Source organism: Marmota marmota, unplaced genomic scaffold (genome assembly GCF_001458135.2).
Source record: "Marmota marmota marmota unplaced genomic scaffold, marMar, whole genome shotgun sequence".
In the NCBI taxonomy this organism is placed as follows: Eukaryota; Metazoa; Chordata; class Mammalia; order Rodentia; family Sciuridae; genus Marmota; species Marmota marmota.
Genome location: NW_025999864.1, coordinates 3,564,328 through 3,587,870, shown reverse-complemented (window position 1 = coordinate 3,587,870; position 23,543 = coordinate 3,564,328).

Sequence of the window (23,543 nt, the reverse complement as noted above, 5' to 3'; positions counted from 1 at the left end):
AAAAAGTGTGCGCCTGGCAAGTTTCTGTTCATAATCAAGGGAAACGGTGGTATGGAGCACAGGGAGACTAGTGTTAAAAGAAGGAGGGAAACTAGTTACAGTTTTAGTCTTGGAAGGCAGACTTACTAAACTTGAGGACAGAGTAAGTCCAGGACTACCTGGAATCCAAAAATATTTTCTTACTGTTCCAGATGAGTTGGTCAGAAGAGGAGATGAATCTGTACCTGAGAGCAAGGAGTGGTAGCTATCCCCTCTGGGTATATGCTGAAGTGTCTTAAATGTTATTCTGCAGCCCAGCCTTGCCCTGCTTGAGTCTAGAGAGACTCATTGCTGCTGGCCTCTGTACATCTCTGCTTGATGTCTCATAGGTAGATCAAAATGAACTCAGCTCGTCATGGTCAGGGTCTCAGCATGGAACAGCTGGCAAACTCAGAAAGTTTAACTGAAAGTTTAATGAAGTCCCATTTACCAAGGTGTAGGCAGAATTACTGAAGCTAATATAAACAATACTAGAGCACCCTGGAATTAACAATATTGGAAAGTGTTGTCCTCTTTAATCCTGTAAGGACAAGGAGAAGGAGCCCAGAGAAAACTTGAAACCATGGAACAAGTTCCATAGGACTGAAGCAGAAATCTAGAACACATTCATAGCAAAACTGGAAAGATCAGAAGGAATAAATCCTCCTACTTGTCTCTTCTCTGACCTCCCAAAGGTAGCTCATACTACCTTATCGCAATTGAAAGCCACATGTCAAAGGCACTTCTGGCCATAAGACAGAGCAGAGAAGGGTGGATGACAGATTTGTGTTTACAAGCGTGCGNATGAATGGATAAAGAAAACATGCTGTATATACACAATAGTGTGTTTATTCAGCCATAAAAAAAGAGTGAAATTCTGTCATTTGCAGGAAAATGAAAATGGATGTAACAGGAGGATTTCGTGTTAGGCAAAATAAGCCATTCACAGAAAGACAAGTATCATTGTTTGCTCTCCTGTGTGGAAACTAAACACCAAAATGATAAAAAAAAATAAATAAATAAAATAAAATAAAATAAAAGAGTTGAAAGTAGAAGAGGGACTTTTAGGGACTGGAAAAGAGGCTGGGGAGGGGGGGAGGGAGGTAGTGGGGGGGCGGGGGGTGGATAGCTGTACAATTACCAATTCTTTTTCTTCCAAATAAACACACAGAAACCACTCTTTCTTCAGCCTTCTCAACTAATGGCATCACTATATGCCCACCTGTTCCAATTAAAGAAAAAGAAAGAAGACCCGTTTTTACTCTTCTCTTCTCATTTTACGCATTGAAACTGTATCCAAGCCATGTTGGTTCTCTTCATCTGGGCCAAATTGGGAATGCCCTCTTTCCCTTTCTTCTGCTCTCATCTGTCTTAAACTTACCTGCCCACCTTTGTTAGAAAGTGACTTTCTAACCTGGTTGTGACAAGGAGTTTTCACAATGGAAACAGCTGTCAGTAAAGCAATATCTCACTTCATCCTTTTATTTCATACAAATCTCCTGAGGCTAGACCACTATAATAACTGTTTGTTCACAGTTCTAAGCCCTGCAGATTTGTCTGTGAATGAAAAAAAAAGTCCCTACTCTAATGGAGTTTTACATTCTTGTGGTAGAAGAGGCACAATAAATAAGTCTAAAATCATTGGGTATTAAAATTAGATTATGAACAAAAATAAATCAGGGCAAGCAGCTAGAGAATGACAGAGCTGCAGTTTTAGTTGGAAGTCCTTTCTAATGAGGTGTTGAATAGAACTGGAGGGAAGTGACAGAATGGCATGAGCCAAGAGTCCCAAACAAAGCAAGCAGAAGCACTAAGGCCCTGATGTAGGATTGTGCTTGACTTTCTTGAGGAAATGTGAGGAACAATCGGGCCAGGTAGAATGAGCAAGAAAGAAGGGGAGAGGAAGTCTGGGCCTGCATTATGATCATATAGTCTTCCAGATGATGGTTTGAGTGACAATTGAGTATTGTAGCAGGCCACCAGAAGGTGTGAAGTGTAGCATGGCAGAAACTGAGTTACATTTCAAAACCATCACTCTGGGTATAGCATTGACAACTGACAAGAGGTTGAAGGTGGAGTAAGGGTAAGCTCATAAGAGATCAGTTAAAAAGTTGTGATTAAGTCCAGATAGAGCATGGTGTAACAGTAGAGTGTTGTAAATTCTGAAGATTTAGGGCATATTTTGAAAGTAGAATTTGCTAATGGAATAAACTAGAGGCTATAAGAAAATGCAACTTTATTGACCTCTGAAATCTAAATGTCAGCTGTCTCAGGGTGTCTGTGTCATCTGTGAGTTATTTGCTATTGTTTATTCAGGGTAAGTACTTTTGTTGGCCTATCCTTTTTAACATTTAATATCTTCTTAATAATCCTAAAGTATTTTAATATATCTTTCATCTTTGACTCATTGAGAATGAAAGATTATTCTTTGATGAAGAGAATAAAATTCCATGAATTGTAGTAGGGTAAAGGTTGCCTGCTGACCAACTTTTGTGTCTTTGAGCCATGAATTATGAGTCATGGCTGAGTACTCTTCCTCAAGATCCTTGTTTCTTTCCAGTTAAATTTGTTCTTTTGAAAAAACAACCATTCTTCCACACTGATTTTTCTTCTAAACTGAAATCTTGCTTTGAAGTAGAAATTTCTTTCTTATATCAATTATGAAAAATGTTAATGTCAAGTCAAGAAAACCCATGAGACTAAAAGAGTCATACTATAGGCCTGGAAATTATGAATGGACAGAAATTTTTCAATTTGTTGCTGATGCAAGGAGCCCAGGAAGAGACTGGGTTTGATTGGCTCTTTTGGGATATATTTTTTGGGTATATGAGATTTCATAAATGTATTATGGAATTAAGAATATGTAAGCAGTATGGAGATTCCTTAGAAAACTTTGAATGGAATCACCATTTCACCCAGCTATCCCACTCCTTTATCTAAACCCAAAGGACTTAAAATCAGCATACTATGCTAACACAGCCACATCAAAGTTTATAGCAGCTCAATTCACAATAACTAAACTGTGGAAGCAAACTGGATGCTTTTCAATAGATGAATGGATAAAGAAACTGTAGTATATATACACAATGGAATATTATTCAGCATTAAAAGGGAATAAAATTATGGCATTTTCAGATAAATGGATGAAGATGGAGAATCTCATGCCAAGTGAAGTAAGCCAATCCCCAAAAAAACAAAGGCCAAATGTTCACTCTGATAAGTGTATGCTGATCCATAATAGAGTGGGGAGTGGAATGAGAAAAATGGAGGAACTTTGATTGAACAAAGTGAAGGGAATGGAGGGGAGGGGGCATGGAGTAGGAAATATGGTGGAATGAGATGGACATCATTACCCTAGGTACATGTATGAATGCACATATGGCGTGATGCTACATTGTGTGCAACCAGAAAAATGAAAAGTTTTGCTGCAATTATATACAGTGAATCAAAATGCATCCTGCTGTCATATATACCTAATTGGAATTAATTAATTAATTAATTAATTAAACTTTTTAAAAAAAGAATATGTAATGATTTGGAAGGGAATTAAAGAGGTTATAACTTGGGAAAAGGATGTAATCTATATAATATTTTGGAAAAATCTAATTCCCTGTGTGTGGTATCATGAAGTTGAGATGCTAGGATGTAAAAGATCATTGCTACAAAGAGGAAGGAACAATTTCCATATTTTGGTGTCTATTTTGGTGTCTGTATGAAAGACACAAAAATAGCCACTCCAGACTATTTACACTGGTAGACTGACATATTTGAATTACATTGATACTATGTAAATTGGATTTTAAAGAGCTAAATTATTCATGTTCTATATAAGATTAAAAATATAAAAATATACAACATGATTCATAAAAACAAATGAAATTAAAACTACATTGAAATATCATTTTTCACCAATAAGTTGACAAAAACAATGTCTAACTGTATATTGTGTGAATGAGGGGAATAATCATTCTTATTTATTGCTGGTAGAAACTGAAAAAGTGCAACATATAAGAAAAGCAAATGGTAATATTTAACAAAATCACATATTTATTTGCACTATGATTGGCACTCTCACTCTTAGAAATGTATCCCAACATTTCACTTGCAAAAACAAGAAAGGAGACATGTACAAGGCAATTTATTGTAATAATATTTGTGTAATCTCAAAATACTAAAAACAACTCAAATGCCCAACAAGAGAGCCCCACCTGGATGAATTAAAAAATGTAAAATATATACTCTGTAACTATAAGAATGAAGATGTATATGCTTTTCTTTCTTAGCTAATAGAACAGTAACATACATATTCCTTTTCAGGTGGATTTTCATTCAATAAGACATTCTGCAGAGTATTTCAGAGTGTGGTGTGTGAGTATATGTACATGTGTGTATGTGTAGAGAAAGGGTGAGAAGAAACAGAAATGGAGAGGAGACTGCTCATTCATAGATACTTACGAATGTGTGTGTGTACGTGTGTGTGTTGACTTTTTTTGTATTTCAAGTAAAAATAGAATCAATGTTTTTGCCTATTTAATGTAGACATCTAGGCTGATTGACCTTTGCATAAGCCAGGTGACTTTGAACTCTTACTTCTCCTAGGGTCACTCCCACTGCCTAACTGTGAGCATCCCCAAAGACTCAGTCCTCAACTCTCTGCTCCTTCTCCTTATATTCCCAGAATTCAACTATTACCTATGGGGTCTGACCTCAGGACATAAGAAATAATTCACCAACTTGGAATATCACAAGAATTACAGAATTTTTTTAAAAAAGAGATCTTTCTTCTGGTATAAAAATACGAAAGCATGGAATTAAAAATTAAAATATAAAATAATTAAAAATTAATAATTGATTAACCAATTGCTTTCCTTGATTAAAATGAGGCAAACCACCTTCCTTCCCCAAAAGAAGGAACAAGTGATCCATTAAGATGGCAATAAGGGGTTAAAATTACATTTGTGGGCTGGGGTTGTGGCTCAGTGGTAGAGCGCTTGCCTAGCATGTGTGAAGCACTGGGTTTAATCCCCAGAAAACTAAATAAACAAAATAAAGGTATTGCTTCCATCTACAACTAAAAATATTTGAAAAAAAATTACATTTGCAATGCTAGTCTTGCTTTGCTCTGTAGTCATATGTATAAGCCTGATCTAATGTAGTTTAAGACAAAAGTAACCTAAATGTTCCCAAAACTCACCAGCTTACAATTCCTAAATAAAGTCACCAAAATAGTTTTTTTCAAGTCTCTGAGAGCAGGTCTTTGTCCCACATATAACTGACACTCTCTCTGTCCTGTGGCAGAGTCACTGACCCTGCAACAGACCATCATCTGCAAAAGTCCCAGGCTGCTCATCTTTGAATATGCTATCACTGCAGATTCCTGGATGACCATCTCCAGAAGTAGTTTGGATGCAGATTTCCAGATGATGATCTGTGGAAGTGCTGGAACTGTGAATTTCTGGATGACCATTTCTGGAAATGCCAGAACTACAGATTTCCAGGGACCATCCCCAGTGTTCCTGTTCTGCTTATTATGGTTTGGATATGAAATTTCCCAAAACACTCATGTGTTGAGGTTTGTTCTCCAATGAAGCAATGTGTAGAGGTGGGACTTTTGGGAAGTGATTGGATCATGAAGGCTCTGATCTCATCAGTGGATGAATCCATCTGTTGGATTAATGATATGAATATCCATCTGTTGGGTTAATGATGTGAATGTACTTCTAGGAAGAGGTAGAAATGGTAGGCACGTGGGGCATGGTGGAGAAAGTAGATCACTGGGGGCATGCTCTTGGGGACTCTGTCTTGTCCCTGGCCACAGCATCCTCTAATCAATCAATCTCTATCTCTATCTCTCTATATATCTCTCTCCCCTTCCCTCCCTCCCTCCCCCTCTTTACTTCCCCTCCCACTCTCTCTCTCCTCTCAACTGTCATGAGCTAAGCAGCTATTCTTTGTCTTACCCTTCTGCCATTCTGCCGTGATATTTTGCCTTACTTCAGGACCAAAGAATTGGAGACAGCCAACCATGAACTGAAACCTCTGAAACCATGAGCCAAAATCAATCTTTCTTTCTTTAAGTTGTTATTGTCAGTTATTTTGTTAACAGCAATGAAAAACTATGTAGCACACTGCCTGTTCTTAGATGATCATCTTTGGAAGTCCCTTAACTGCAGAGAATATCTCAGGAAGTGCTTGAACATCAGATTCCCAAATGACTGTCTCTGGAAGTACCATACGGCAGATTCCCAAGGATCATCTCTGGAGGTGCTTGGACTGCAGATTCTCAGCTCTTACTCTGGCTGCTCATATAGCTTCACTCTCTTGTCATTGCCCTTTGCCTCTTTTATTGTCTTCTGTAGGATATTAAGAAAATGCCATAAACTTCCTCCATTTTATTCTTACAGAAGATGTACAATGGCAGGGTGCCTGGTTCGCTAGTCATGGCCGGCCTTAATACTCACCCAAAGTATGTGGGTGACTCAGGTTGGAGAAGTTCCAGAACAGCCTGAGAGTGCAAGGCCTCTCTCTTTTCTCCCCTATTCAAATGGTTCACCTGAGATTAACCCACAGATTCAGAATACTTAATCAATTTTAGTAAGTGATTTCTTGACCTCCTGTCCTTGTCTCTCCAGCCATTTGTCTTCCATTGGAACCTTTTCACCTTAGTGATCTACATAGTACTGCAGGTGGAATGCAAGTCCTTTTATTTTTATTATTTTTATGGATCCCAAAGAAACCTGGAGGACATTGGCAGGTCTAATAGTTGGGAAAGTGCAGAGCAGGTAGCTTAGGGAAGATGAAATAGCTTCTTTCTTTCTGAAGACAAATATCTTTCCAGAACTTCATATACCATGGGACTCGAGTGTATGGGAAAAGAAAGGTTTTGAGAGGCTGGAAATGTGGGAGAAGGTGACTGTCATTTGCCTTCCATGCAGCATGCCCAAGCTTCGTATCTGACCTTGATACATGGTGAAAGCTTAATGTGGTCAGTCATACCAAGACTTTCATATGTTAAAATAAATTTTAGCTATTTCCACTTAGTATATTTATGTCTATGACTAAATTTTTAACTCTTAGTAGTTTTAAAAACTGGTAATCTTTGTCTTGAATGTTCCTGCCTCAAACTTGGGCTGAATTGATGATTTTTGGAGCTTCTTAAATCTCTTACAAAAGAACCACTGTCTTTTCATCCACTCACCACTGTTTCCATTCACCATTTGTCAATCCTCTCACTGCCACAACTTTTGAGAATTTGTTGTTACTTTTGTTAGAATGGCATCAACTTGACAAAAGTTATAACAGCTTGGCATAATTCTGAGATTTGAGGTTTGTTAACATTCACTTTTTTCTACATCAGGGGCTTTGAAAATGTAAAACAATAAGATCTGAAATCTATTTCATGCCCAATATAAATATTTTTAGTATTTTGTGGGGGTTTTGTTTTTGCTTTTCTGAATACAAAATATTATAAGCTGGAAAATTCTGTAAGAGATTTCAAAGATAAAAGAATTTTATGGTTTATTTTTAAAAGCATGAAGCTTACCTGTTACATTAGGTAATTTGGAGAATCCAAATAGCTGCAGCCATTGCTGTGCAATTTTCTGAAGAAAGTTACTCTTCAAACTACAACTGCTGTTCAATAAAAATAAAAGATGCTGTGGTCATGATATTTGAGCAATATTTCTGCATTATCAACTTTTGATTCAGAAAGGGAGAAAAAAAACACACACCCTTAGTTTCCCCAAGGAAAGTCTGTACCAATATATTAAATGAATCTAACATCGCACCTTTTGGAGAGTTTAGAAATTGTTTCACAGAAAAATTGCATTGCTTTTATTTACAGCTTCATAGGTCATCTCCAAAATCTATGAATGCTGTACAGTGAAAAATTGAAAACACCTTAGTGTTGCTACACAGCACCCTTTGTTCGGTTTTTCTTTAGGACTTACAGCATGAAGGTGTTACATTAACAATAAAAATATTTCAAGTGCTGTCTTCAACTTTGTAAAAAAAAAAAAGCCAGTGTCACTCAAAGAATGAAAATCAACTACCTACAAAGAGTGGCCTTACAACAAATTAGGGTTCTGAAATTTGATTGTATAGTATAGATTTGAAAACACACACACATGCGTGTGCACGCACACACATGCGCACGTGCACACCTCCCCCCCACCCCATCTGTGTGCATATTCCAGACAGTGCCTTTTGTTTGTTCGTGGGTGTAGTACTGGGGATTGAACTCAGGAACACTCGACCACTGAGCCACATCCCCAGCCCTACTTTACATTTTATTTAGAGACAGGGTCTCACTGAGTTGCTTAGCACCTTGCTTTTGCTGAGGCTGGCTTTGAACTCAGGATTCTCCTGTCAGCCTCCCAAGCTGCAGGGATTACAGGAGTGCACCACCAAGCTGGCTCAGACACTGCCTTTGTTAGTCTGGTGTACCATTTAGGCATGCTTTGATTGCAAACCTATCCGATGTAAACCAGGTCTTTTAAAATTTTGTTGGTAGACAATGTGAAAATTATAGAGCAACCAGGCATGACAGTTGCTACCTTTGCTGATAGCCAGAAGTGGTAAATAGAAAATGGAACATTTCTTCAGTCCAGTGAGAGTATCTTCCAGTCACGTTTATATACATAGTTGTGCTTTCTGCTACAACCTCCAAATAAGTTTTTAAAAATCAGTTTCTTACAATAATCTTAAAGTTTCAGAGGAAGAAATATTCTATCCCCTTGCTAGAATGTAGGTCTCTTACTACAATATGACCCAGAGGTAAGAACTTGGTCTGCCTTTATCCTATTGTGTCTCTTAGGCTCAGCATAAGATAGGCACTCAGTAGAAACTGGATGATTGCCTGTTCTCTTTCCCAGTCATCCCCAACTATTGGCAATTTCATCATGCTGCTTTGAAACAGCATGATGAAACTTTCCCCTAAGACACAGAGGAATTTATGATCCATCTCTGGAAATGCCAGGAAAATACATCCTGATTTTTTATTTTTGTTGTTGTTTGTTTTGATTTTTAAATCCTCATTTAAGGTCTCTGTCTAGTCTGGAAATTTAAGAGAAAAGATAAACACAAGCAAATAATTATGGGACTTATACTTTTTAAATAGATTTTTTTCTTCTATGCTAGTGAGTAATACTCCAGGTTATACTTCAGCTATTGTGTTAGTCAGCTCAGGCTGCCATGACAAGATAGCATGGGTATGGAGGTGAACGTCCCAAAGTCAAGATTCCAGCAGGGTTGATTTCTAGTGATGTCTCTTCCTGGATTGCAAAGTACCTCCATAATGTCTTCTCTTTATGTCCTTGCATAGTCTTTCCTCTGATCATAAAGAGAAAGAGGGAGGAATAGAGGGAGGGAGGGAGGAAGAGAGGGGTTAGGGAGGAGGGGGCCTATTGTCTTTTCTTATAAGGATTCCAGTCTTATGGGATTAGAGCTTCACCATTATGACTTCCTTTAATCTTAATTACCTCTGCAAAAGTCCTGTCTCCAAATACAATTACATTTCAGGGTAGGGCTTCGACATATGAATTTGTGAGGAGGGCACAATTTAGTTCAGAACATTTTGCCTTCATAGCACTTGAGTGATGAGATATCAAGGAGAAGAGCAAACATCCCTCAGGGAATTTGCATCTTCCTCTGGGTAAAGAGTTGGCATGTTTTTGGTTGTACCAAGGATAGTTGAAGCATGTGGTGGAAGTAAGACTTGGAAATTGTCCTTAATTTGAACATTATGTATGATTTAAGGAGATATGTAAGGAGTCAAGTTGACAGAGTGGAATTTTGATGGTTAACTTTACGTTATAACTCGACTGAGTCATGGAGTTATCAAATATCATTTTGAATGTTTCTGTGAAAATGTTTGGATGAGATTAATGTTTTGATTGGTAGATTGGATAAAGGGACTTGTCCTCCATAATGTAGGGAGGCCTTACCCAATAAGTTGAAGAACCAAACAAAATGTAAAAGGCTGGCTTTCTCCCAAATAAAAGAGATTTATCCTAATAGTCTTTAGACTGAAACACAGACTTTTTTTTTTTTTTTTTTTTTNGAACTATGGCTGACATTTTCTGATTCCTAAATTTTGCAACAGCAGAATATAAACATGACTAAATAGGAAACATTTACAATACACATGATTAAATGGCAAGTGAGAGATAGCTGGCCTTTGAAATGAGTGTCTATAGCCTGGTGGCCTTTGAACTGAGACACATAGCTCTTCCTGGTTCCATGGCAGCCTACCAGCCTTCAAAGTTAAACTGGATTTAGGCTCTGGAGATTTTGCAGAATCCTGTTGATTTTGTTTTTTTTAGAGAATTCTGACTAATATAGACACTCATTTCAAAGGCCAGCTATCTCTCACTTGCCATTTAATCATGTGTATTGTAAATGTTTCCTATTTAGTCATGTTTATATTCTGCTGTTGCAAAATTTAGGAATCAGAAAATGTCAGCCATAGTTCCTACAGTTTTCTGACTCCTAATGTGAGTCAGAAGCTTAGTGATTACAAAATATCTAAGTGTCTATAAATATTTCCTAAATCCTCTAACCTAGTAGCTGAATGACCTCCTGGGAATCATTTACCTGCTCTGACATCCAGTTCCTCATATGTAAAAATGTACCCCATTTTTAATCTCACAGAATCACTTTAGTAACTCATGGGATGGCATATAGAAAAATTTTTTAAAGATACAAAATGCCATCCTGTGAGTGAGTTTAGTACTATTACTACATAACAGACACATGTATTTATTATTGTGCATTTATCTTGGATTAAAAATTCCAAAACCTGGGCTGGGGATGTAGTTCAATGGTAGTTTTTGCCTAGCATGCATAAGCCAGTGGTTCAAACCACAGTACTCCCCCCGCCACGAAATCCTAAACCTTAGGAAACATATTGTTTTTTTTTTTTTCCTGTATTGAGGACTGAACTAAATATCTTATGTGTTTTAAGCAAGGGCTCTACCACTGACCTACACCCCCAGCCCTTTTTATTGTTTATTTTAAGACAGGGTCTCACAAAGTTGCTGAAACTGACCTTGAATTTATGATCCTTTGGCCTTAGTCTCCTGAGTAACTGGAATTGCAGATGTGCACCACCACACTGGAAATAGACCTTTTAATGACACACTCCTTTGGTTGAATCATGAAGAGCAATTAATAGTACTCGTGCAGCTACTGTCCCTTCCCACTACCCTGGAAAACATCTGAAATCCACCAAGACACTTTCCCACTGAGATGTGAAGGGCTTTGGAATTCTTCTAATACCTGGTATTATTGGCAGTTACCATAAGTAGGCATATGTATTGATACCTTGTTGGCATCTCTAACTTATTTAATAATTGATCAATTCAGTGGTCAGCCTGCTGTCAAAGTGATGTCTAGCTTACTAATAATTTATATAATAAAATATAGATTGTTGATAGGGTGGAGAAAATCTTCCTTTTCACTGGTACTGGGGATAGAACCCAAGCCTTGTGCATGCTGGGCAACTGCTCTACCACTGGGCTACATCACCACGTCCACTCCCCCATCTTTATTAAATTTTGAGACAGGGTCTTGCTAAATTGCTCAGGCTGGCCTCAAACTTATGATCTGTAGTCCTCCCACCCAAGCCTCCTGAGTAGCTGGGATTACAATTCTGCACCCTTGTGCCTAACTAATTGTTACAGTTGGTAATGGGAACCATAACTTTTTCCTCATCAGTTTTGCTAAGACATTTTCAGCATGACCCTCAATATTTTAAATCTTTGTGGTCAAAAACACAGATAATTCTTCTCTGCTTTGCAAATTTTCATGAACTCTAACTCGTGGGAGTTGCTTTTGCAGAAAAGAGTGGTTTGAAAGGAAAAGAGAAATCAGACAGATTATGTGCTAGGAGAAGAAATAGGCTAAACTATCTACCTTCCTCCCACCACTACGATCACAAGGAGTCCTTCTGAGAATATTTTCTCAATCCTTGCTCAAATTACATGAAAGAAGCCAGAGTTCTCTGATTAAAGTAAGCAGAAGGTTTTATGTTTCCTTTTGTCACTGAGTCATAAAAAAGAAACAAACAAAACACATTCGGCTAAATCAAAATCTAACCAATCGCATAGCTTTATTAAACATAGCATCGGCAGAAAGAAAATATGTAGTCCTTGCCCAGGAAGGATGGATGCCAAGAACAGAGTAATTTTCTGGCTTTGTCTTTGATATCTATAAATTTTATTCTTTGTGCAACTCACCATGTTACTGAATAGCTGTTGATATTAAACATGAGGGGAAACTTACAAATGGACAGTGAAATGCATTAGGGATTACCAGATGTTAACTAGCCACACTCCAGGAGGACCCTACTCACATCTGTTTTTAACCTCAGAATGCATAAAACACTTTCTTTTCTCTCCTATTATTCTATCTCCTTATTTTTTGTGGCCAAGTGTATATTGGATACAAAACTTGTTCAGACCAAAACTTGGCACATGAACTCTTGATTTGGCTGCAGTTGGGTTACCACCAATTTGCAAAATAAAGTATGAATAATAATCTAAGCTGTAAGAGTGCAAAGTAAAATAAATCTTTACCATCTTATCAGGGAATATAAATCAAGCTGGCATGTAAGTCAACCTTAATTTTTATGTAAAATTTCCAGATGTAGTTATGATTCTATTTTATAAATATAACCAGCATGTTATACATATTGAGAACTAAAGATGCCATGGATCTCATAAATGGCCCCTGCTTCATAAACTCGATCCAAGCGCAGGGCCATGGAATTCAATTGAGTTCGCTTAACAACTTTGCCTCTATCCAGGTTCTCTTTATCTCTTCGCTCTTGAACCTTATTCAATTCAACTTCATTGATCTCTACTTATTTTTTGGGTATACATTTGCCTCCTTCCAACCTAAGGCAATAGATTAGCTCTTTGAAAACAATTAAATTCAAAGGGGAATTATTTTTAGGATTAGTGATTTGGGATGTTGACCTCCGCTATTTTTTATTTTTTATTCTCAAAGTAGGCTTGAATATTAGATGTGCTGATTTTTCAAACCTTAGCCACAACAGATACTTACTAATGCCCTGCCCACTTGCCATGAGGATGACATTAGCTTTCTATCCACTGTGTGAGAGCCTTGCACAAACTAGCACGACCATCTAGGACCCTCAGCAATGAAGTTGAGAAAAAGCCAGTAACTTTGAGTTATTATGTACCTACCACTCACCATGGTACAGGAACATCACCTTCTCTAATGCCACAGCAACCTTTTAGAGTGATGCTCAACAAAAAGAGAAAGAGGAAGCTTAGAGGTATTAATGTACCTGCCTGTCCTTACATACTCCTGTCAGCCTAATGCCAAAGCCCAGAGCTCACCTTGTTTTGCTACCTTCCAGCCATAGCAGAGGCGATCTAGTCCAGTTGTTCCTCTCATTTTGCAATCCACGGTTACTAAACCAAAGGCATGCCCACCCCATGTCCTCTCTTTGGAGTGTTTTCATCTCTTTCTGTTTTGCAATCCTGCATCCCCAATGACTTCAATATCCCAGGATGTGTTCTCTTGCACTCAATTGAGCTTCTGCCCTTTTCTAAGTGTTTCTCTCTTTCAGAGTTCATGCCACCTAATTTTAATATCCGATGCTTCTCTTAGCACTCCAGGTATCTCCTTTTACTCACTCAAAAGCTTTGCATAGGAGTTAGTATCCTTTTTTTACCAAACTTATTTTCAAGAGATTACTTTTTCTTAACCTTATAGAGACACTGGATTTCGTGCCGTCTCTATTTTCTTTGAATATGTGAACTTCCTCCAGTTCCCTTTTTTGCCCCACCTGTCTTGGACTTTACATCTCATATTGGAACAATTGACAGTAGCATCCTTGGTTCCTTTAGATTCTCACACTTTGCTGACTCTGACCAATAAAATGGAATCCCAGATAAATGTTAGGATCAGATCCACTTTCTATACCCATGGCCAGCTGAGGCCTGCTGGAGGAAATGGCACATTCTTATACACTGGTGTCAATCCAGCTCAGAATTGTTCATTAACCCTTTATCTACCTTTGCTTGGATTCCACTCTATTTCCCTCAGAGAGAAGCACAAGTCTTTAGCCCTCTCCTCAGGGTCTCCATCCGAACCCACCCTTTACTCTCAGCACATGGCCTCCAGTCTTACTTTGCTGTGATGGCTGAAGTCATCAGGTCTGATCCATGCCAATTTCCTGTCTCCCTTCAGTCCTCATCTTATCTAAGCTCACACCCTTCCTCTCTCCCTGCAATCGCAGAGGACACAATTTCCTTCTCCTTTCCTCTTCCTCTCCACGTGGCTAACTCCCCACTCATCTTTTGAGGCATCTCATGCTGTCAATATTCCAAGAAGGGTTTCTTAAGGACAGTCCCTTAGTTGGGTTGGGTGACTCTCCTTGGACGTTCCCAGCACAAGATCTCTATTGCTGTGTTTATAACATTCTACCGTGAAGATGATTAGGTGTTTGCATCCTACACCAGGCTGCAAGGTCCTCAGTTGAGGGACCAGAGTCCACTTGTGTAGGTATACTCTGCTGTGACTTCCCAATATTTCACAGATCCTATTTCCCTCCAGCATTTGTTTTTTGCCTATAAATCACCAATGTCTAATGCAGATCTATCACATACAAGAGTGTTTCCTTAATACTCTAGATTGAAAACAAAAATCAAACGAGACTAGCTGTATGGGTGTAGCTCAATGGTAGAGCGATTGCCCTGCATGTGTGCAGCCCTGAGTTCAGTCCCCAGCCCTATAAGACAAGAACACCACCAAAACAGAAAATACAAAGAAGACAGATTACAGATCCACGGAAGAAAATTTCTCATACTTTTACATCTTATTTTTTACTAAATATATATGTGTGTATTCATATATACATGTCCACACATACCTACTCATATATTTTCTTGTACCATGCAATAAAAAATATCTTTTGTTCCTCATTTTTAAAGCTACAAAACCCAAATAGGCCATGCACACAAACCACTTATCTTTCCTGGGCCTCTGTTTGTAAAGTCAGAAGATTAGACTAAGCAAATTCTGTACCCTGCAGTCCCAAGACAATGAGTTTTTTAAATGACATTAAGAATAAAACATACTACTTGCATGCAAGGAGCAGAAATACAATTGATTCTATTATTCTCAAACTGTTCTTAGCATATCACATGATACTTCCTTTACCTGCCATTTCTAAAGTCAAGTTTTAAATCTGTAAGCTGCTGTCACATAAAATGAAATAACCAAATAAAATCTTTTATGGTTGCCCCTTCATGTCCATGGGTTCCTCATCTTTGGATTCAATTAACTATGGATCAAATATATTTGGAAAAACAAATTCCAGTAAGTTCCACAAAGCAAAACTTGAATTCGCCAATTACCAAGCTCTGCACTGTATCCATATACATGAAATGGTGTGTAGGTATACTCTGCTGTGACTTCCTGACATTTCACAGATCCTGTTTCCCTCCAGCATTTGTTTTTGGGGCCTTTCTTGCCGCACATCTCACTCCATACTATGTAATTAGACTTAGGATATTTGCATCTGCACTAAACATGCTCAGAGTTTTTTTTTTTTTTTTTTTTTGTCATCCCCTTAACAATACAGTATAGCAATCTGCATATCATTTACATTGTATTAGGTTCTATAAATAAATCTAGAGATGACTTAAAAGTGTTTGTGGGGAGATGTGATTAAGTTATATACAAATACTATAGTATTTTTTTGAAGGAACTTGAGCATCCATGAATATTACTATCCTGGTCATGGAACCAATCTCTATGGATACCAAGGGACTGTGCTTTTTATAAATCATTTTACTTTCCAATAATATAATTTTAAATTTTGTAATAGTTTAAGATTTACACAAAATTTGTAACATAATACAGAATTCCTATATACCCTTTACTCATTTTCTCTTTTATTAACATCTTACAGTATCATGCTATGTTTGTCACAAATGTGAAACAAACATTAGATTATTATTGTTAACGTACCAACCAAACTCCAGGCCATATTTAGATTCACCGTGTTTCCACTAATGTCCTTTTGTGTTCCAGGATTCCATCCTAGTCATCATATTACTTTCACTCACCATGTCTCCTTGATTTCCTCTGGTCCTTGAGACGTTCTCTGTCTTTGCTTATTTTTTGTAACCTTGACAGTTTTGAGAAGTACTGGTAGGTTATCCTGCAAAATGTTCCTCAATTTGGGTTTGATGTTTTCCTCTTGGTTAGACTGTAACAGATCAGATCTGGAATGTTTCCCAAAGGCTCATGTGTTGAAGGCTTGTCTCTAAAGCAGGCATTTTCCTTTGGGAAAGTGATTTAATCATGAAGGCTTTTACCTCATCAATGGATTGATTCCTAATTTGGTGGCATTACTGGGAAGTGGTATAAACTGTAAGAGGTGGGGCATAATTGAAGGAAGCTTGTCACTGGGAGTCTGTCCTGGAAAAGTATATCTTATCTCTACTCTTTTCTCCTTTCTCTCCCCACCCCCCAGGCTCTGTCTTTCCCTTTCTGCTTCCTGGTTGCCATAAGATCAGTAACTTTATCCCACCATATCCTTTCATCAAGACATTCTTTCTTACTATAGTCACAAAAATGATGGAGTCAGCTGACTTGAGGATTGAAGACTGAAATTAATTTTTCCTCCTATAAGTTTATTTTCTCCAGTATTTTGTCACAGCAATGAAAAACTAAACAATAAACTGAGATTATATGTTTGGAGGAGGATGTTTGCCTAGTTAGAATGCCATTCTCATCACATTATGTCTCAGGTACATGCTATCGATATGATTTATCACTGGTGATATTAATCTTGACTTCAATGTACAAAGCATTTAATATTTATTACTTCATGTGACTCTTTTAATGATCATGAAATGAATAAGGCTGGTATCCTCCACTCTGTTTTTACTATAGAAGACTTTGAATCTGGGGTTGTAGCTAAGGTGCTGTGACTGTCACCTGCTGAGCTCTTCAGAGAACTTCCTGATCACCTCCTCTAAATTAGACATAAAAGAAACATTTATAAGAAGAAGCAGCTTACAGTGCTTTCTAGTGTAAATTCACTTGAATGCTCCTGTGCTTAGCAATGTATGTGAGTCAATGATTCATGTTATCTTCATACTGTAGCTATAACCCTAGGCATTTTTTTTTAACAAATTCGGATCAAAATGTCCAACCAATCAAGTAATAAACAAAAAACTACACAAAGTAAACATCATGATTTAATTTATGTTTAAAATGATCTTTTCTTTTTTCAAATTAATTATTTTAGGTTAGATAGTCATACTTATTTTCTTAAAGATTCAGGTCTTTGTACCTGACCCCCCAAATCATTTAATAGCTTATTTCCTCATGTGTAAAACAGATTTGTGAGTACAAAAAGATATATATTGTGTGTTTTACAAAGTTGCTCATTTTTCAATCAGATAGGGAGAGGGTCTGATAACTATCTCTCTGGAGACAATTACAACTAGAACAATTATTGCAGCCGTTACAAATATATTACCCAAAAAATTATATATTGTTATAATAAATTTAGAATTTTAGTAATAATAGTAGCTAACATATTTAGCCCTCAATATAAGGCAGACTTTGTGCTAAATGATGATCACACTTCATCCTCAAAAATCTGCAGGTTAAATACTACTAATGTCTTCATTCTTTAGATGAGAAAATTGAGGCCCAGAGAGAGAGAGGGAAACTCACACAAGCTTATGCAAATCATATGTTTGGAGCTATATTAGTTTGCCAGGGCTGTAATAACAAAATACATAGACTGTGAGGCTTAGCCAAAAGAAACTTATTTTCCTATATTTGGGAGGCTAAAGTTTCAAGATGAAGTTATTATAGGTTTGGTTCCTTATGAGCCTCTCTCCTTGGCTTGCAGATACCTACCTTCCCACTGTGTCTCCACTCGTCTTTCCTTTAAGCCTGGACATCCCTGGCATCTCTTTGGATGTTCAAACTTCCTCATCCTATAAGGATGCCTCTCAGATAGGATGAGACCTACCCTAAGAAGCTACTATGGTTGGAATGTGTTCCTTCCAAAATTCAGATCTTGACAACGTGATAGTATTAAGGCGTGGGACCATTCAGAGGTGGTTAGGCTACAAGACTCTACTGGATGGGGCAATTCATTCATCCCTTTTGCCTTCTGCTTTCTGTCAATTAAGAACTCAGTGTCCTCCCCTCTGGAAAAGGCAGCGTTCATAAGATAACTGAATTTTTGAGTGTCTCAATCTTGGACTTCCCCAGTCTCCAGAACCTTCAGAATTATGAAAAACACATTTCTTGGTTTTTATATAAATTATACAAAGTATCCAGTCTTAGTTTGTTTCCTTTTTTTTAAATTTTCGGTAGTAGAACAAGGTCTCATTTTAACTTAATCACTTTTTAAAAGACCTCATCTCCACATACAGTCTGAGATGCTGGGGTTTAGGGCTTCCATGAATGAATGGGGGGCCACAGTCATCCTACAATGGGAGCCCAGATTCAAACCCTGCCATATGACTCTAAAGCCAAAATTGTAATATCAGCTATCCTGATAGAAGAGCCTCACACTATTCATAGTAGTAAAAAAATCAGCATTTTCAGTCTTTCTTATCATCCAGAAGAGGAGGCTGGGTCTTTAGTGACCGAAGATATTCTTCATATAATGGAAGAAAACATTGAGCTCATACTAATGAAATTTACTAGCTTTATTCTTTAGCCCATCGTTTACAAGCAGCTGGCTTTGGAAGAAGGCTCAGTGATGGAAGCAGCTGAGAAATAACACATTTCTGTTTGGGATGTTGTTTACTCAACCCTCACTTATATCTTCAGTTATTTATTCAGCAAATGTTTACTGAGTGCTTGCTATGTTTCAGGCATTCTTCTAAGGACTTTTGAAATATCAACCAATGTATTCTAACAGCAGACCGGAAATACTACCATTATTCTTTTATCCATGAGAAACCAAAACTTCAACAAATTAAGTAACTTGCTCACTGTCCTATCACTTAAGAACCAACATTTGAAGAAGGTGACTTAAAGAAGGCAGCCTCCTCCAGATGCCCCACCTGCCATTCAGATTTTTCTAGTTTTCAAAATGTCTAATATTGATAGTTAACACTGACCTTTACTTTTTTTTTTTTTTGAACTGGGGATTGAACTCTAGAGTACTCTATCACTGAGCCACATCCCCAGCACTATTTTGTATTTTATTTAGAGACAGTGTCTCACTGAGCTGCTTAGCACCTCGCTTTTGCTGAGGCTGGCTTTCAACTTGCGATCCTCCTGTCTCAGCCACCCAAGTCTCTGGGATTACAGGTGTGCACCATTGCACCTGGCCCTTTACTTCTTTTATGAGAGTAATATTTTCAATTACAGTTAGCTTACTAAAGCTCTATTGGTCTTCATATTATACACAATGCAAAATAGATATAAGTACAGTTTCTATTTAATCTATGCATTCTAGAACAGTAAAGGAATTTGTGAGTTTTCTGTTTCAAATTTGTGAACTAGGAGCTAAATCTCCCTTTGAAATGGCAGGAAAAAAGTTTTAAAACCCAGAAAGGCACAATAAAAGCAGTGCTAGAAATGGTGAATGGGTGGGATGGAAATTTTGAGGAATTTCAGGAGGACAGAATACAGATAGAATTAGGTCAGTGGAGAAGCCAGAGCAGAAGAAAACAGGCTAGATATCAGAGCTGAGTACAATTCCTTTTTTTTAGAGCCTCCAGGAAGCTCAAGTCTTAACTGGCAAGTACAAAGAGCAGTAATGTTCAAGTTATTTGTTAAGTAACTATATTGAGAAGAGTAGAAATGGTTGGAGATCATCTCTGCTTCCTATTAGAGGTTGGTACCAATTATATATATACATACATACATATTTGGTAATATATATATATATATATATATATATATATATATATTTGGTATTAGGGATTGAATCCATGGGTACTTAAGTAGTACTTAGTGGAACCACACACCCCCCAGCTGTTTTTATTTTTTTATTTTAAGTCAGGGTCTCACTAAGTTGCTGAGGCTAGATTTTAACTTGCAATCCTTCTGCCTCAGTCTCCTGAGCTGCTGGGATTATAGGCATGCGCTACTGCCCAGTGATATTTTCCCTCCAACTAAAATCTGAGGGTTATTCTTTAAAGGAAGGGTTGGGGGATGAGGCTCCTTTTAAGAGTGTAGACAAAATCAGAGTATCCTGTGGATAGATATGGATCTTCACGCAGCCAGAAACTATGGAATGGGGTAGAGGAGAGAACCACAAGCAGTTCTACCAAGGACTCAATGAGATACACCAAGTACCTACTATCAGAAGACTGTCCTTCTCTCAACACCCCTACCTGTTTCTCCTCATTGCACTCCACAGGAAAGCAAACCTGATAAGTGGTCTCTGCCCTAATTCCAAGGACCACAGTACATTCAGTAAACCAACAGCAACTGAGAATAACTGTTTCACATATGCCCTACCACCAGCCTAGTCCCTGATTTGTAAATGTGAGTGGACAACAAAGAATTATCAAATTATCTGAAGATCTCTAGATTATAAAACCCTAAAAGTGAAGGTTGGATTTGAATACACCAAGCAATTGACAAAATAAAGACAAATAGTTCAGGAAGATGGAATAATTAAAAACTTTATGTTTCCTCAAGATACTTGAAAAGTTATTGGTATCTCCCAAACAAGAATAAGCTACTGTGGAAAATGAGGCAGTAATTAATAATTAAGGCTTGTTGAAAAAATAAGGTGACAAAAAATCACTGATGGAACTCAACCATAAAATAATCTGAAAACTAAGCTAGACATCCAGATGATACATTTAAGAAAAACTAATAGAATATAGATGAAAAAGACGAAAGTAAAAAATATAAGGTATCCCAGAAAGAGAAAACAAGCAATAGAGAAGAAATAATAAAAGAAGTTACAAAAGAAGATTGATTCAACTTAACTAAAGATACAGAGTATGACACTAGGGAGGATATATTAAGAAAAAGTCCAATATGTAGGCAGGGTCAAATAAGAAGCACTCCATGATAAAGAGAAAATACTAGATATTAAAAAGTACTTATTTACAAAAAGAAAATGATCAGACTTTTTAGTTATGTTGGATTCTAGAACATAATGGAGAAATGTTTTCAAAGTTCAGGGGCAAACACACTATATCTAAAAATATACATTGAGAACTAATTATATATTTTAATAGCTTTTTGATCTTCAAATTTTAACGTCAATTAACAAGAGATTAGAATGTTACTGATATAGAGAGCATGATTGGCAAGATTTAGATAATGGAGAATGAGTAAGAAGGTGTTGTGGGAGTAGTGGATTCTCTCCAATTTCAAACAAAGAAGTCAAGAGTTCTATAAGTTGGTAAATGAATAAAGGAATATAAAATGTGTTTGTTTATTTGTTTTGGTACTGGGATTGATCCCAGGGGCACTTAATCACTGAGCCATATCTCCTCTCCTTTTTAAAATACTTTATTTAGAGACAGGATCTCACTAAGGTGCTTAGGTCCTTGGCTTTGAATTCGAAATCCTTCTACCTCAGCCTCCCAAGCCACTAGAATTATAGACGTGTGCCACCACCCCCAGCTATTTTTAAAGTATAATTTTAATCACTAGAAAAAATAAAAATGGAAAGTGTTAGTGATGAAAAATTCCTCTGGGGAATAGACTTGCACTTGCCTATAGTGATTGATGTTTTCCATGAATGGTATTACACATACATGCACACACACACACACACACACACACACACGTAAGGGTGATGTCTGAATAGGATAATAAAGGAGCTAAGAGAAGAATGAGGATCATCAGAAGACTACAGCTTCTGAGATCAACCTGCAGCTTGGGTAGCCATAGGATAGATGTGACTGAATTGCATCTCTGTTGAAAGCCATAGGTGGGTGGACAATTGTATGCCAATGTTTAGATAGAATTGGTTAGGGACATCTTTGGCATTGTAGGTGTAGGGTATGTACATGTCAGCTCATAGCTGGATGGTATTAGGCAAGCTGTTCAACATGCCTATGATGTCCCATTTGTCTCCTGTTCAAACTCTACCCAAAATCTAGCAACACTAAACTTGTCTTTGCATGGGGATGGCCAGTGAAAACACTGAGGTCCACTGATTGCCAGTGCAGTAATTTATGATGTGACCTGGTATCTAAAATTAAAGGAAATTAGTTGAAGTTATTTTCTCAGGAACCTGAACTCAGCATGGAGAAATTGGCTAGAAGCCAACGTCAGAGAGCTGCTATTGCAAAGATCCACAAACTGTACTCATGTGATCCCTGGTGCTACTTGAGTTGGCTTCCAGTTCTAGATGGCCAAGGTCCTGTTATTATACTTCCTGTTCTTAATTCTAAGGAGTCTAGTTCCATTTTTAGATCACACGTTGCTTTCCAAAAACTACTACTTTTACTTGAGCTAGCACGGGAAAGTATCTTTCTTGCAACTCAAATCACCCTAATTTGAAAAGAAGCCTGACAGTGATGATGCCCACTTTGTACTGGGAAAGGAAGAAAAATCTGGTGATGTTTCCTCATGAGATAGTGGTCTGAGCAAGTTCTGCTTTAGTGTAACCTCAAGAACTGGGTGCATGCTGCTGAGATGGCTTTTTCAAGAAGTGTGGATTTTTTAAAAAATAACAATTACAATTTTTCCCTCTTTTCTAAATATTACTGGGCTATTAGGTTGAAGATCTCAAGATATTTCTCAAAGCCTCCAGTCCTTGTAAATGGGCTTAGGAGAAAATTAAGAAGAAAGAACCTTTATATTCTTTTTAATGATAGTTTTTGTTTTTCAGATCCAGAGACAACAGAAGCTATACTGTATCGAATCCTTCAAAACAGAGAATTGCAAAGATGTTTGGAAGATGTCAGATTAACCTCCTTCTTTCTTTTCTGCACTCCTCCTAAGGAGCTCTTCCTGACAGGCGTGAGAAGGAGAAAAGGACTCCTGACAGCAGGCATTGCTCTGGTACCATCAGTCTGGCTTTGGAATCCTCTTCTTGAATACAACATGTTCACGTAACATCAGGCAAAGTCAACAGTGTGATTGTTGTGGATAAAGACACAAATAAGTCTGCTTCATAGTCATGACTGAACACAATCAAAACATGAATATTGTACAAACCACAGAAGTGACCAACATTCCCTTATCTAAATTAAATTTATCAAGACCACCAATCATAAAATTAAGTCCATTTTTGAAAGCATACAATCTATAGTCCTATTATCTTAAGCCTTAACATTGCCTAAGTCAAAGCCAATACTTTCTAGCAAGTCATTTCTAAAACTTTTTACCTTTCTAAAACCTTCTTGTTGACACACTCATGGGTCCCCTTGAAATGTGCTTCCCTTTATAAAAAAAAGTAGCAAACCCATCCTGTTCAGTTCTGAATGTGCTCTTAGTAGGGTCCTGCTGAAAGGTTTTGACATGCGTTGGGAATGACACATTTGTCTGTTCTATTCCTATTTGTCCTTTTCTCAGAATAGCTCTCT